The sequence below is a fragment of the Gracilinanus agilis genome, chromosome 6 (genome assembly GCF_016433145.1).
Source record: "Gracilinanus agilis isolate LMUSP501 chromosome 6, AgileGrace, whole genome shotgun sequence".
Lineage (NCBI taxonomy): Eukaryota > Metazoa > Chordata > Mammalia > Didelphimorphia > Didelphidae > Gracilinanus > Gracilinanus agilis.
Window position 1 is genome coordinate 4,167,830 of NC_058135.1, and position 10,943 is coordinate 4,178,772.

Sequence of the window (10,943 nt, forward strand, 5' to 3'; positions counted from 1 at the left end):
CATAAGAGTGAAACACAGAAAGAGAAAAGGGTGGGGTAGGGAGGGAAAAAAAAAAGATTATGGGACAAGACCCTATAAAGGAAAGTTACAGAATTCATTCAGAAAGGGGATGTCAAATCTGGTACCTCAGAAACTTTAACCCTATGAGAAACAACAAAAGATTAAATAAAGAATAAATAATGGTATAGAACATGGATTAGTAGAGAAAAAAATAACAATGAATAAAAAGGAAGGGAAGAGAGTCATTCGAGAGGACAAAAGAAGGAAAAAATAAATGGAAAGAAAGAAAAAAATTAACTAAGAAATGGTTTCAGAATAGAAGAGAGAGAAAAAAATGAATTCATCACTCAACTAAAAGGATTAAAGAAAGGAAGAAACAGATAATAATAAAGAAAAATAAATCATCAATTTAATCAAAACCCTACAACTATGGAAAGGATTAACAAACAGGAGGCAGCATATATTGGAGACCGAGAACATATGGCAATGTGGTTGTGATGAAAAAGAAGAACTAATCACAGTGACTTTTTTATTTCAAAGATGAAAACTAGAGTAAGAAACAAATTGAGGAAAATAAAATTTTAACTCATTATTTTAAATGTAAATGGAATAGTGTAATTTAAGTGCATGGAATAAATAATAAAATTAAATGGAAGAAAATGATAGAATTGTCCATGGGGTTTTCTTGCAAAGGTATCCTGGTTTGCCATTTCTTTCTCTGTTCATACTACAAATGAGAAAATAAGGCAAAGAAGGTTAAATGACTTGCCTAGCATCATAAGGCTAGTAAGAGTTTTTGACCAGATTTGTAATCAAGATGAGTTCTTGATGCCAAACTCAGTAGAGTTTGTAACTGGCTCTTCATGATCCTATGAATATATTTATAAAGTTTTCTTGGGAAAGGTACCAGAGTGGTTTGCCATTTCCTTCTCCAGATTGTCTCCATTTATACAGATGAGGCATTGGGGCAAATAGAGATTTGCCTAGAGTCACACAGCTAGTAAATGTATGAGTCTAGATTTCAACAAAGATCTTCCTAACTCCAGCCAGGTCAAGAACTCTATCCACCATACCTCCTCTCTGCCCCAGTATAAATACTTTCTATCAGTATTATTGCTATTGTTTATTAATCTTGCCTACATAAAAGTATTGCTCCTGTCACAGAGAAAATATTCAAATTGATGAGATTACAACTACTTGAAAACATTTAGGTTTTCTAGTTCTAGCATCCCCAATCCTAGATTTTACAATGCCATTGCTCAGAGAATCCTTGGAGAGGTTTTTGTTCTACTTCGTCTTTTCATAAATGAGGAAACAGAACTAAACAGTCATATTTGCAGCTAATTTTTGGCTTTTGGGGATTCCCAAGTGAAAACTTTCTCTAACTAGTGTTATATTCAAGCTCTGAGAGTTGGTTTGGTCTCACCTTGATTGAACCAAACAATACATGTTAGGTCATGAGTCCAACACATAATCACAGTAAAAGTCACATCACATGTACATAATGCAAATAAATGTAAATAATTTGAAAACAAAGTACAGTGGCCATAATAAATGAGAGAACTCAGATTCCTTGTAAGGTCAGAAGTACTCATTTCATAGGAATATCACATGAAAACCTTGTACATATGTAATGTATTGTTACTAACCAATAATGCATAGTCTACTAACCTGCAGGGAGAGGATAGCTGCAGGGAAATTCAATTCTAGCTAGCATAGGGTCAGTATAAAATAGTTATGAAATGTTCAAATAGGAATTTCAATGAAAATGTTAGACATTGTATAGTATAGGTTAGAAATGAAACTAATTGACTAACACATTAACTATAGTTTAAGGATTACTAACATACTAATGTTCCTAACCGTAGATTAGGGTATAAAAAATGTTAAAATTTATTGTGAATTAGGAATGTTATCTGAAGTTCATCATTAGAAGTTTAAGCAAATTTATTGCAAGAATTGCATCAACTTAGAAATAAGAAGCAACATAGATAGTTATTCTCAAATGTTTTAAAAATGCTTACATGTTATAATTACATTCAAAAGATATGTTTATGGAAACATTGTATTCAAACCCCACACTTTCCCAGAAAAATCTATGCTAAACACTTGTCATTAGCTTTAGGCTAGATAGATAGATAAGGTATTAGATGAGATAAGATTTATTATTTTGCTAAGGGTAGTTAGTGGGATAGAAACACATAAGATAAGCATAGAGTAGAGATCACAGATGAAGAAGATCATCTGGAAATTTACAGGTTGAAATTTCCAAAAACAAAATGGCATTCATGTTATATTCAAGCTCTGAGAGTTGGTTTGTCTCACCTTGATTGAAAGGGGAAGACAGTTGGAGACCTCGGGATGTTGGCGGAGGTGGTTAGGAGAGGGGAAAGTCAGTTGGCCAGAGGAGAGAGCCCTCATAGCCATCTGGGAGAGGTATTTGGTCTTTGGTCCTGGAGGCTGAGGTCTTTGGTCTTTGAGCTTTGACCACTGATCCTCTCTGAATCTCCCTAGATCTTTAGGCATTTGAATCATCATTAGCTATTAGGTGTCTGGGCCAGGGAGGTGAAGGGAGGAAGGGAGGTATGAGAAGAAGAGAGTGGATTTCCTAAGGGATTTCTTCCTAAAGGCTATGCAGGCTGACATCACAAACTGAGAACAGGGAAGCTGAGAGAAATCACAATATCTCTACCAACTGAGCAGTTTGCCCTCCCTGGTTTGGCAGTGGCCAAGCTGAACCAGAGGAGTGGGAAACCACAAGCTCCAGCTAACTGAAACAACAGCCTACAGTCCTGAGGGATTATTGATCATAGTTATAGTAACAGAGTCTCCTATCCCAATCCATTCCTGATTATTCCTTTCCCTATTTAACATCAATAGATAAAGTTTATTTAAGTACCTTCCTTAGTGATCATTACATCATAGCCCTTGGGGAGGGAGCAAAACAGTCAGATGAAAACATTATCCAGGGCTAATAGAGCCCAATATTAATAATCAATCCAACCCCAGGTGGGACCTGAACTGCCTGGGCACTGTTATAGAATAGGAGCATAGAAGTATCAAGAAGAGTCCCTACTACTATTATTATTTTATAACACTAGCTTAGCAGTACTTTGCCAAATCAACTGTTAGGTCATAGTCATAAAATATTCCTTATTAATTTAACACAATTAATTCATAATCTATTTTCAGTACAAGCATAATCTATTTTCAGGGTTCAAGAGTCAAGAGATGTTCAGAACATTTTTGTTTCTCTCTTCTATTTCTATGATTATAGGCATAACATTTAATTTTTAAATATAATTCCTCCTCAATGAGTAATCAACCATTCATTTAGGATCATAATTCATAGAGAGGCTTCCATCAATGAGCACATATACAAACACACATTCACACATGGACCACACACATGCTTATCTAAATGGAAGAAGTCGACATTGGTAAGTGTTAAGCTAGTGTTTAAGCCCATATAAGTCATGAGCTCCAGAAGTGAGCTTCTCATAGCAACTTGAAACTAGCCCTGGTGTTCTATCCTGTGATGCCAATTTTCCATTACACCATCTGATAACCCTGCACTTTGTGACATAAATATTTGGCAGATCCTCATTTGGCAAACATTCATTTACTGTGTAGCAATAGACAAGTGAGATACACCACATAGACGACTGAAAAATACAAGACCAGGGTTTCATAAGAGAAATGTAAATATTTGGCTTCCCAAACTTACTATCAATTATAGCATGTTAGTAATATGAAGGGTTAAGTTTTATAAGGCACAGTTTTTTTTTTTTCACAGAAGCTTTAGTATTAAGAAGTCCGCATGTTCAAAGATGAAGAAACCAACATTTCTCATTGGATAAACAATATGCAAAACTTTTTTCATTTGGTTGTTACACTGCTACATTATTTATAAATTTCATTAAAAAGTTAGATTTGGAAAAGTAATAAGTTGAAGTAGATAATTTTAAGCCTAGAACAGGAAATCATAATGCATAGTCCTAATTTTCTGATATATAAACTCATTAAAATTTGTATTGCTTTCATAGTTTGCATAGTAGAGTTGAAATAATTAAACTATAATTCATGGTGTGGTTATTTATGTGATACATTTGTAATAATGAGCATACAATATTAACACCAAATATGGAGGAAAATGTTTTTTCTCACTTGGTCTCAAAAAAACATAGAAGAAAAAAATGAGACTTTTAGAAAGAGTTGTGTTTTTTCTTTATCTTGTTCCTAAGATCCTTGTAAGAAAGAGAATCATACCACAAATTATTGCTGGGACAGTAGAAGGCCTCTGTCAGGCACATTTGGCAACTGGAGGGAGCTCCACTAAACATGCCTTCAAATCAAATGGAAGAAGTCCCAAGGTATCCATCTGGAAACAGAGAGTACCTTTAGCCACCTAACCACAGAGGTGAGAAACTTCAGGAAATCCTCCTGTAGCTACAGCAGGGTTAAATCTCAGAATATCAAATTTTGAAAAGGCAAGAGAGAAAAGGGATATCATGTCACTTAGGGAGAAGATATCAGACATCATTCCAGCAAGAAAATGTCAATATTTAAAAGGCAGTAGTAGGGAACTAAAAGGAAAGGACAGGGTATTTGAGGTTGAAGTAGAGTGTACATTTGGATACCAGCTTGAGAGCCATATGGGAGCTTCCTAGATGAAATATGTATCCTTACCAAACATCATAATGTATGGAGGATTTACTTTCAAGTAATTGACAGCAGGGTTCAAGATATGCCTCCAGCACAATTAACTTTGTAAATCTAGGCAAACAATTTAACCCTTCCATACCCAAGCCACTTTCTTAAACTGTCAATTATAGAGTTGCCAATCCCTCAAAAGAAATAATTGTCATATGGGCAATTCCCTTCAGATGCATGTTGTTGAAACCTAAATGCAAGATTTTTTCAATGCACAGTCTTCTTAATTTATCATTTGAATTTTTAACCCTTTGAATTTCAGTACCAAAGGAAGAAAAAAAATCACGCCATAGTATTGTTGACCAGCAGGTCTGAGGGTAACTTTTCATCTTCCTTGTTCCACAGATTTCCATTGTCATCATCATCATCATCATCATCATCATCATCATCATCCTCAATAACCTCCTCATCACTATTATTACCATCCTGTTTGCCAACAAAAAATGGTTAGTATATTCATATTGTATGAGGTCTAAGTTTGACCAGGGGATACAGTCATATAACAGGCCTGTACCTATAGCCTGTCAAACTCAGCAGAAATTATTTGTGCTTATTTCCTTTAAAATATGATTTAATATACTAATTATTAAATCTTTTTCAATAATTATAGATATTTTATAGAGTTTTGAGGTCCATAAACTATTTTACATGTATTACTTCTTTTTTTATAATCACAACAACCCTGGTAAAGTAGGTTTTATTATCCCCATTTTATAAATGAAGAAACTAAGACTAAAAGACACTAAGTGACTTGCTAATGACCATATAAACTAGTGAAATCTCAGGCAGAATTAACTTCCTGATTCTAGTCTTAATATTCTCTGTTACTTCATTGCCTAATAAAACAGGTAATATAGAATTTTTAGATTTGAAAATACCATAGGAAATGCCATAGGTATGTTATTTCATTTGATCATTGAGCTCACCAAGATGCTTATTAATTCAAATGCAATTTCTTAAAAAAAAAGCAATATAAAATAAGATGAAATTCAATCTAAAAACATATAATTCTTCCCTGATCTTCTCCCTGATAAGGTAAGAGAATTTTTATAGATTCTCTAAAATGTTCCTAACTAACCCAGCTTCTTATAGTAGAGATAGAACAATTCTAAGGCTCTATTTTCTCCCCTGCCCTTCAGAAGTTGCTCAGCAAATCTGGCCATTTACATCTTTCTGGGTATCCATTTCCTTTTTAGGAGCATGACATTTCTGTTGCCTGACTCCCTGCTCTCCTTCATGCCACAATTGTTCTTGATGCTAGCAATTCAGATTGATTTAATTTTTATTTAGTCTCCTTGAAAGGAATTAAGGCAAGAAAAATATGGAAGATTTTATTTAAAATAATAAATAATTCCATGTCATACAAACACTCACAAATCATAGTCATATCAGATGTTATTTATGTCCAAAATAAATCTGCACACTAGATAATTAATTGTAGTCAACAATCAACCTCCCCCCCCCCCAAAAAAAAAAAAAAAAGAGGAGGTGGAAGAGTCAATCCTGAACGTGGTGTTAGTGATTCCATTACTCTGAAAGGCTTCTATTGGCCTGAGGCTGTTATTTAAGCTTTGGTCATAAATTTACCATTTATAGGGACTGGGGAATATGCAAGGAAAGGAGAGAAATGTACATATTTATGTTTCCACTCAATAAACTGGCTCCCCCAATACAAGCGGGAAATACAAGCATGGCTTTATTTTTTCCTGCACACATGAACACATATTCCTGTGGTTTGAAGTTGCTGAAAATCAGGGATGGAGGGAGTGATTTTCACAAGTTGTTAATATGTAGTCTGTGTTTACATTTTGAAGAATACTTTGGGTCAATGAATTTTTCTTATCCTATGGGCTACAGTAAGGGCCAAACTGAGGAGTTGTAATTTGGAGTGCTACTTGGTCTTTCAGAACTACATTGTCACTTAGGGGGAATTGATACCAGTCTGGCTAAGGACTGATAAACTGGGCTTCCTTCTCAGCTTCCCTCTAGTAGCATCCAAAGAAGTTATCCTACATATGTGGAGAAGACTGGTTTTTCTTTTTTTCTCTCTCTTTCAGAATGATGATTTTTTCAGGTAACATAGCAACAGAAAAGAGACAATTCAAAAGGGCCTATGGGGAAAAAAAATCCTATCCACCTCCAGAGAGAGAACTGATGCATGTTGAGTACAGACTGAAGCATACCTTTTTCATTTTATTTTTCCAGGAATTTGTGTGTGTGTGTGTGTTCTCTTTTGTGGCATGGATAATAAAATTATGTTCTGCATGATTTCACATGTACAATTGATATCATATTGTTTGCCTTCTCAAGGAGACTCAGAGGGAGGGAGAGAACTTAGAACTCAAAATTTTAAAAATAATGTTGTTTAAAAATTATTTTTAATGTGATATAGAAAATCCATTAAAATATATGTTTTTCCTACTTCACTTGGCCTGGAATTATATAGTTCTCATCCTATATACATATATAAGCTTTCACTTTCATATACAAACACCAAGCACATGAATCATTTCCAAAAGGAAGTAAAGACCTAAGATCATCTGTTTAGAAAGTCAAGAATCTGGTTGAAGAGATCAAACAATTGTGTGTGTGTGTGTGTGTGTGTGTGTGTGTGTGTTTACAAATGATCACTCAAATGTTTCATCTTTGGCCATTCAACTTGAAATCATGACAAGCTGCTCTGCTTAATACCCTTGCAATGATGTCCTCTCTTGGGCAGTATTGGATAAAAGACAGGACTTGGGAGCTCATAAAAATCAATAGCTTTATTTTTCATTAGAATGGGTCCTGCTGTCACCTCTCTGGCCTTCAGAAGTTACCAAAACACTACATCTTCTCAACACATTGAAGAAGCATTTGTGATGATCTGCCCTTAAATACTTCCTGGCTCTGCTTGCAGCTCTTCTGTACCAGTGTCTTATACTAGGGCCACTCCCCTCACCCTCAAGGTGGCTAGGTTGGAGACCTGTTTCAAGTTTGGTGTTCATTGGTTTGTTTTGATGTGAAAAAATTTGGAGTTGATTACATTTATTGCATTGCTTCTTCTGACTGCATCTCTATGTCAAGAAGTCCATTGACCTTATTTCTTCTTTTTGCACTTCTTCCTCCTATTCCTCTTCCTCTTCTGGATCATCATTCTTATTAAAAGGCTCATTCTTCCTCTTTATTCAACTTGGAAGGAGAGCTGAATACTGAAGGAGCAATTTTCCTACTTTCCCATTTATTAATTTAAATTTGCTTCACCCTTTCATGGTACCAAATAAAGAGGCAATATTAGCTTTTCATGATAGTTTTCCAAATTTTCAGCTCAGTTTTCAGGCTTTTTAAGCTCTTATATCTCTATTGGCTTGAAAAGTTTAAGCTGTGTAAGTCTTTGCTTTTCTTTCCACAGTTCAAATGTTCTTAAATGAAGTTTTTTTCCAAGACACATTGCTTAATGTGTTTCCTGATTTGATTTTAGTCATGAATGCATTCAAAGAATCCCCAGATATAGACTCTGATAGGACCTTTCCTGAAACTTTCAATTTCTCTGAAATATTCTTTCTTAGTATTATTTAACTTCCCAGTCAGTAAATCCAAGGTCTTTGGCTTATCAAACTTTCCAGCTTTTTCATCCAATTAAGATGCTTCTTCTCAACCAACTCAGTTTGATCAAGGAATGTGTCATCATTACTGTCATGATACTCTTCTTCCTCCGAGTTCTTAGCTTTTCTTTTTTGAAAAACTGCCTCCTGACACAGAAAAACCAAGACACTGAACCACAGGCTTCCAGGGAGCACTGAATCATTGCTTATTGTTTCTTTGTTCTTCCTTGAGTGAATGGTCTCAGCAACCAGTTGTTTTTCCTGCTGAATTGTCCACACACAACTTAACTACAAAGTCATGTGCTATGTCCCTATCCATAATATTTATATTCTAATTCCTCTCCTCTTTCAAAAAATCCCAAGCTGGGTTCTTTTGGGATCTATTGTATAAAATTCCTCATGTTCCTACTGAAACTATGATAATAGGATTTTCTCCAACTTCATTGGTATCTTCTCCCATTCCCCAATGTTATAGCAAACTCTGGGAAGAAAATGGAGATCAACTTGAGTGACAAGTGGCAATTATGGAATTTAGAATTTACCCAGATGGCATGAGCCAGGGGCAAAAGACAGTTGCTGTCACCAGTATAAAAACCCAGGGGTTGAGCCTTTCAGGGTCTCACTCTTGAGAATAGGGGCCCAGATGGTGGGTGAGTAGGCCTATAGACCTGCACTAGCACCTATATCTTATTGCCTTCAGTATCAATTCAACCAGTTGCTGAATAGGGCTGAGAGACATACATCAATATCCATTCATCAAGAAGAATCTCATAAAGCCTCACTCTACCTGGTCAAAGCCATGGCCAGGCCTGACCAGGGCCTGAGAGGGAGAAGGGATTTCTCCAGCCAGCTACCAATCTGATTAACAACTGATTAGCTAACTTTAATACCTGTAGACTAGTATAGCCATCCTCACATCATCTTCCTTATCTTTGATCCTATCCCTTGAGTTATTACAATTAAACCCTTGAACTCATTCAGGAGAAGACTGTTGTTATTCCAAAGATCAGTGAATAGTCCTGCACTCAAGGGGGGAAGGGAATATTTCAGCTAAGCCACAGCCAATTGAGTTAATCCAACCTCATTAATAACTATACTCATCTTAATCATTTATCTATTAACCCAACCCCAGGCCAAGTAGCCAGAGAGGCAGTGTGAGTCAGCTCACAGCCTCTCACTTGCCACTTAAGTTTGGGCACTGTAAGCTTGGCACTGGTGCTCGACTGAGTAATAAATATTGGTGGGACCTGGTGTTCACAATCAATCTCTAGTGTTCACCTAGGCTCCCCATCCTTATTCAGTCAGGTCCTCATACCATCTGAGGACCTTGGGCCATCTCTTTACCAGGCCCAAATATAGAAGCATCATACTGCCCAAAGCACCAACCTCTTCTCAACATTCTGATTACTACTATTTCTCTCCTCTTTTGTAGCATCTGTCTACTCTTCCTCATTTGAGTCTTCACCTTCCATCTCCTCTAATTTCCTCTTCTGGTGTTTATGCAAAGCCATAAATGGAGTTACTTGGATTAACTCAGATTCTGCTTCCATGTCATCTTCTGGTCCTTACAGGATAAAGAACTGAGTACTGTCTTCAAAACAGAGAACATGATCTACACGGACAGGGCAAATGGCACTAGGCAGGACAGGAACCTTGTTCAACAAGATGCCATATGTGATCCTCAGGTCATACAGGAAGAAGCTGGATCCACTTGGCCCTGCAACTGGTGCTGCAGTATACTGTGGAATCAGGACACTTAAGGGTACTCCAGTACCACATCTCAACTGTGTAGTATGTCCAAATAGGCAGCTGCCCTGGTCATCTAGGCTGTAGGTGCCCAGGATGATCCCACCCTTCATCATCTCTAGGCAGTAGAGGGTATCACTAACATCTCCTCTCCTTCCAGATATGGGAGAGTCAGAGCTGGGCTTAAAACAAGGAACCCACTTACAGCTTCCTACTCTCAATGATTTTAGTTTCTCATCTGTAGCCACCAGGCTAGCTTGGATCTGTTTTCTCCAGGAGATTATAGAAAATAACATGACTTGTGTGCAGGCATTAGTAAGTAGTGGGGGAGGAGGGAACCTTTTCATGGAAAACTGGCTACGACACATCACACACATTTCCTGGTAGAGGTGTTTATCAGCGCTGCCTACTCAATTATTCTGTATCAAATGAAACAACTGCTGGGGGGAATGCTTCTCACTAATGAAGCATATGTAAAGATGTAATCTGACTATAGTTCCCCTTTAAGAGCAGGTAGAAAAGTTAAAAACAATAACAATCCCACAAATAGGGAGTGCAGACCCCATGAATGCCCTGAGATAAAGAAATGTAAATCAGAGGCAGAGGGGGAGAGAATGTAGACAAAAGCCATCAATCACTATATAGAACCCCAAGATGTCAGTAACAGGTGTGGAAAGAGTAAAAGGAGGGCAGAAGGAGGAACACACAGCACACCTTCCAAGCCGAACTAAAGACGAGGATTTGTCTCACGCGGCAATATCAATGAGGGAGCTTCTATCTTAGAAGATAGTCATGGTACCGAAAGGTATCATGTGACACACAATGTCGTGCGTAAACTGTTAGTTACTGTGCTGCGGTTGACTTTATGGCTCCTGCAGAAAGAGCCAGATATGGCCCTCA

General features: G+C 36.8%; 1 pseudogene; it reads right to left on the reverse strand.

The window, feature by feature from the left end:
- Positions 1–9,661: 9,661 nt before the first annotated feature.
- Positions 9,662–10,339, reverse strand: LOC123251771 (annotated as a pseudogene).
- Between the last annotated feature and the right edge of the window lie 604 nt (positions 10,340–10,943).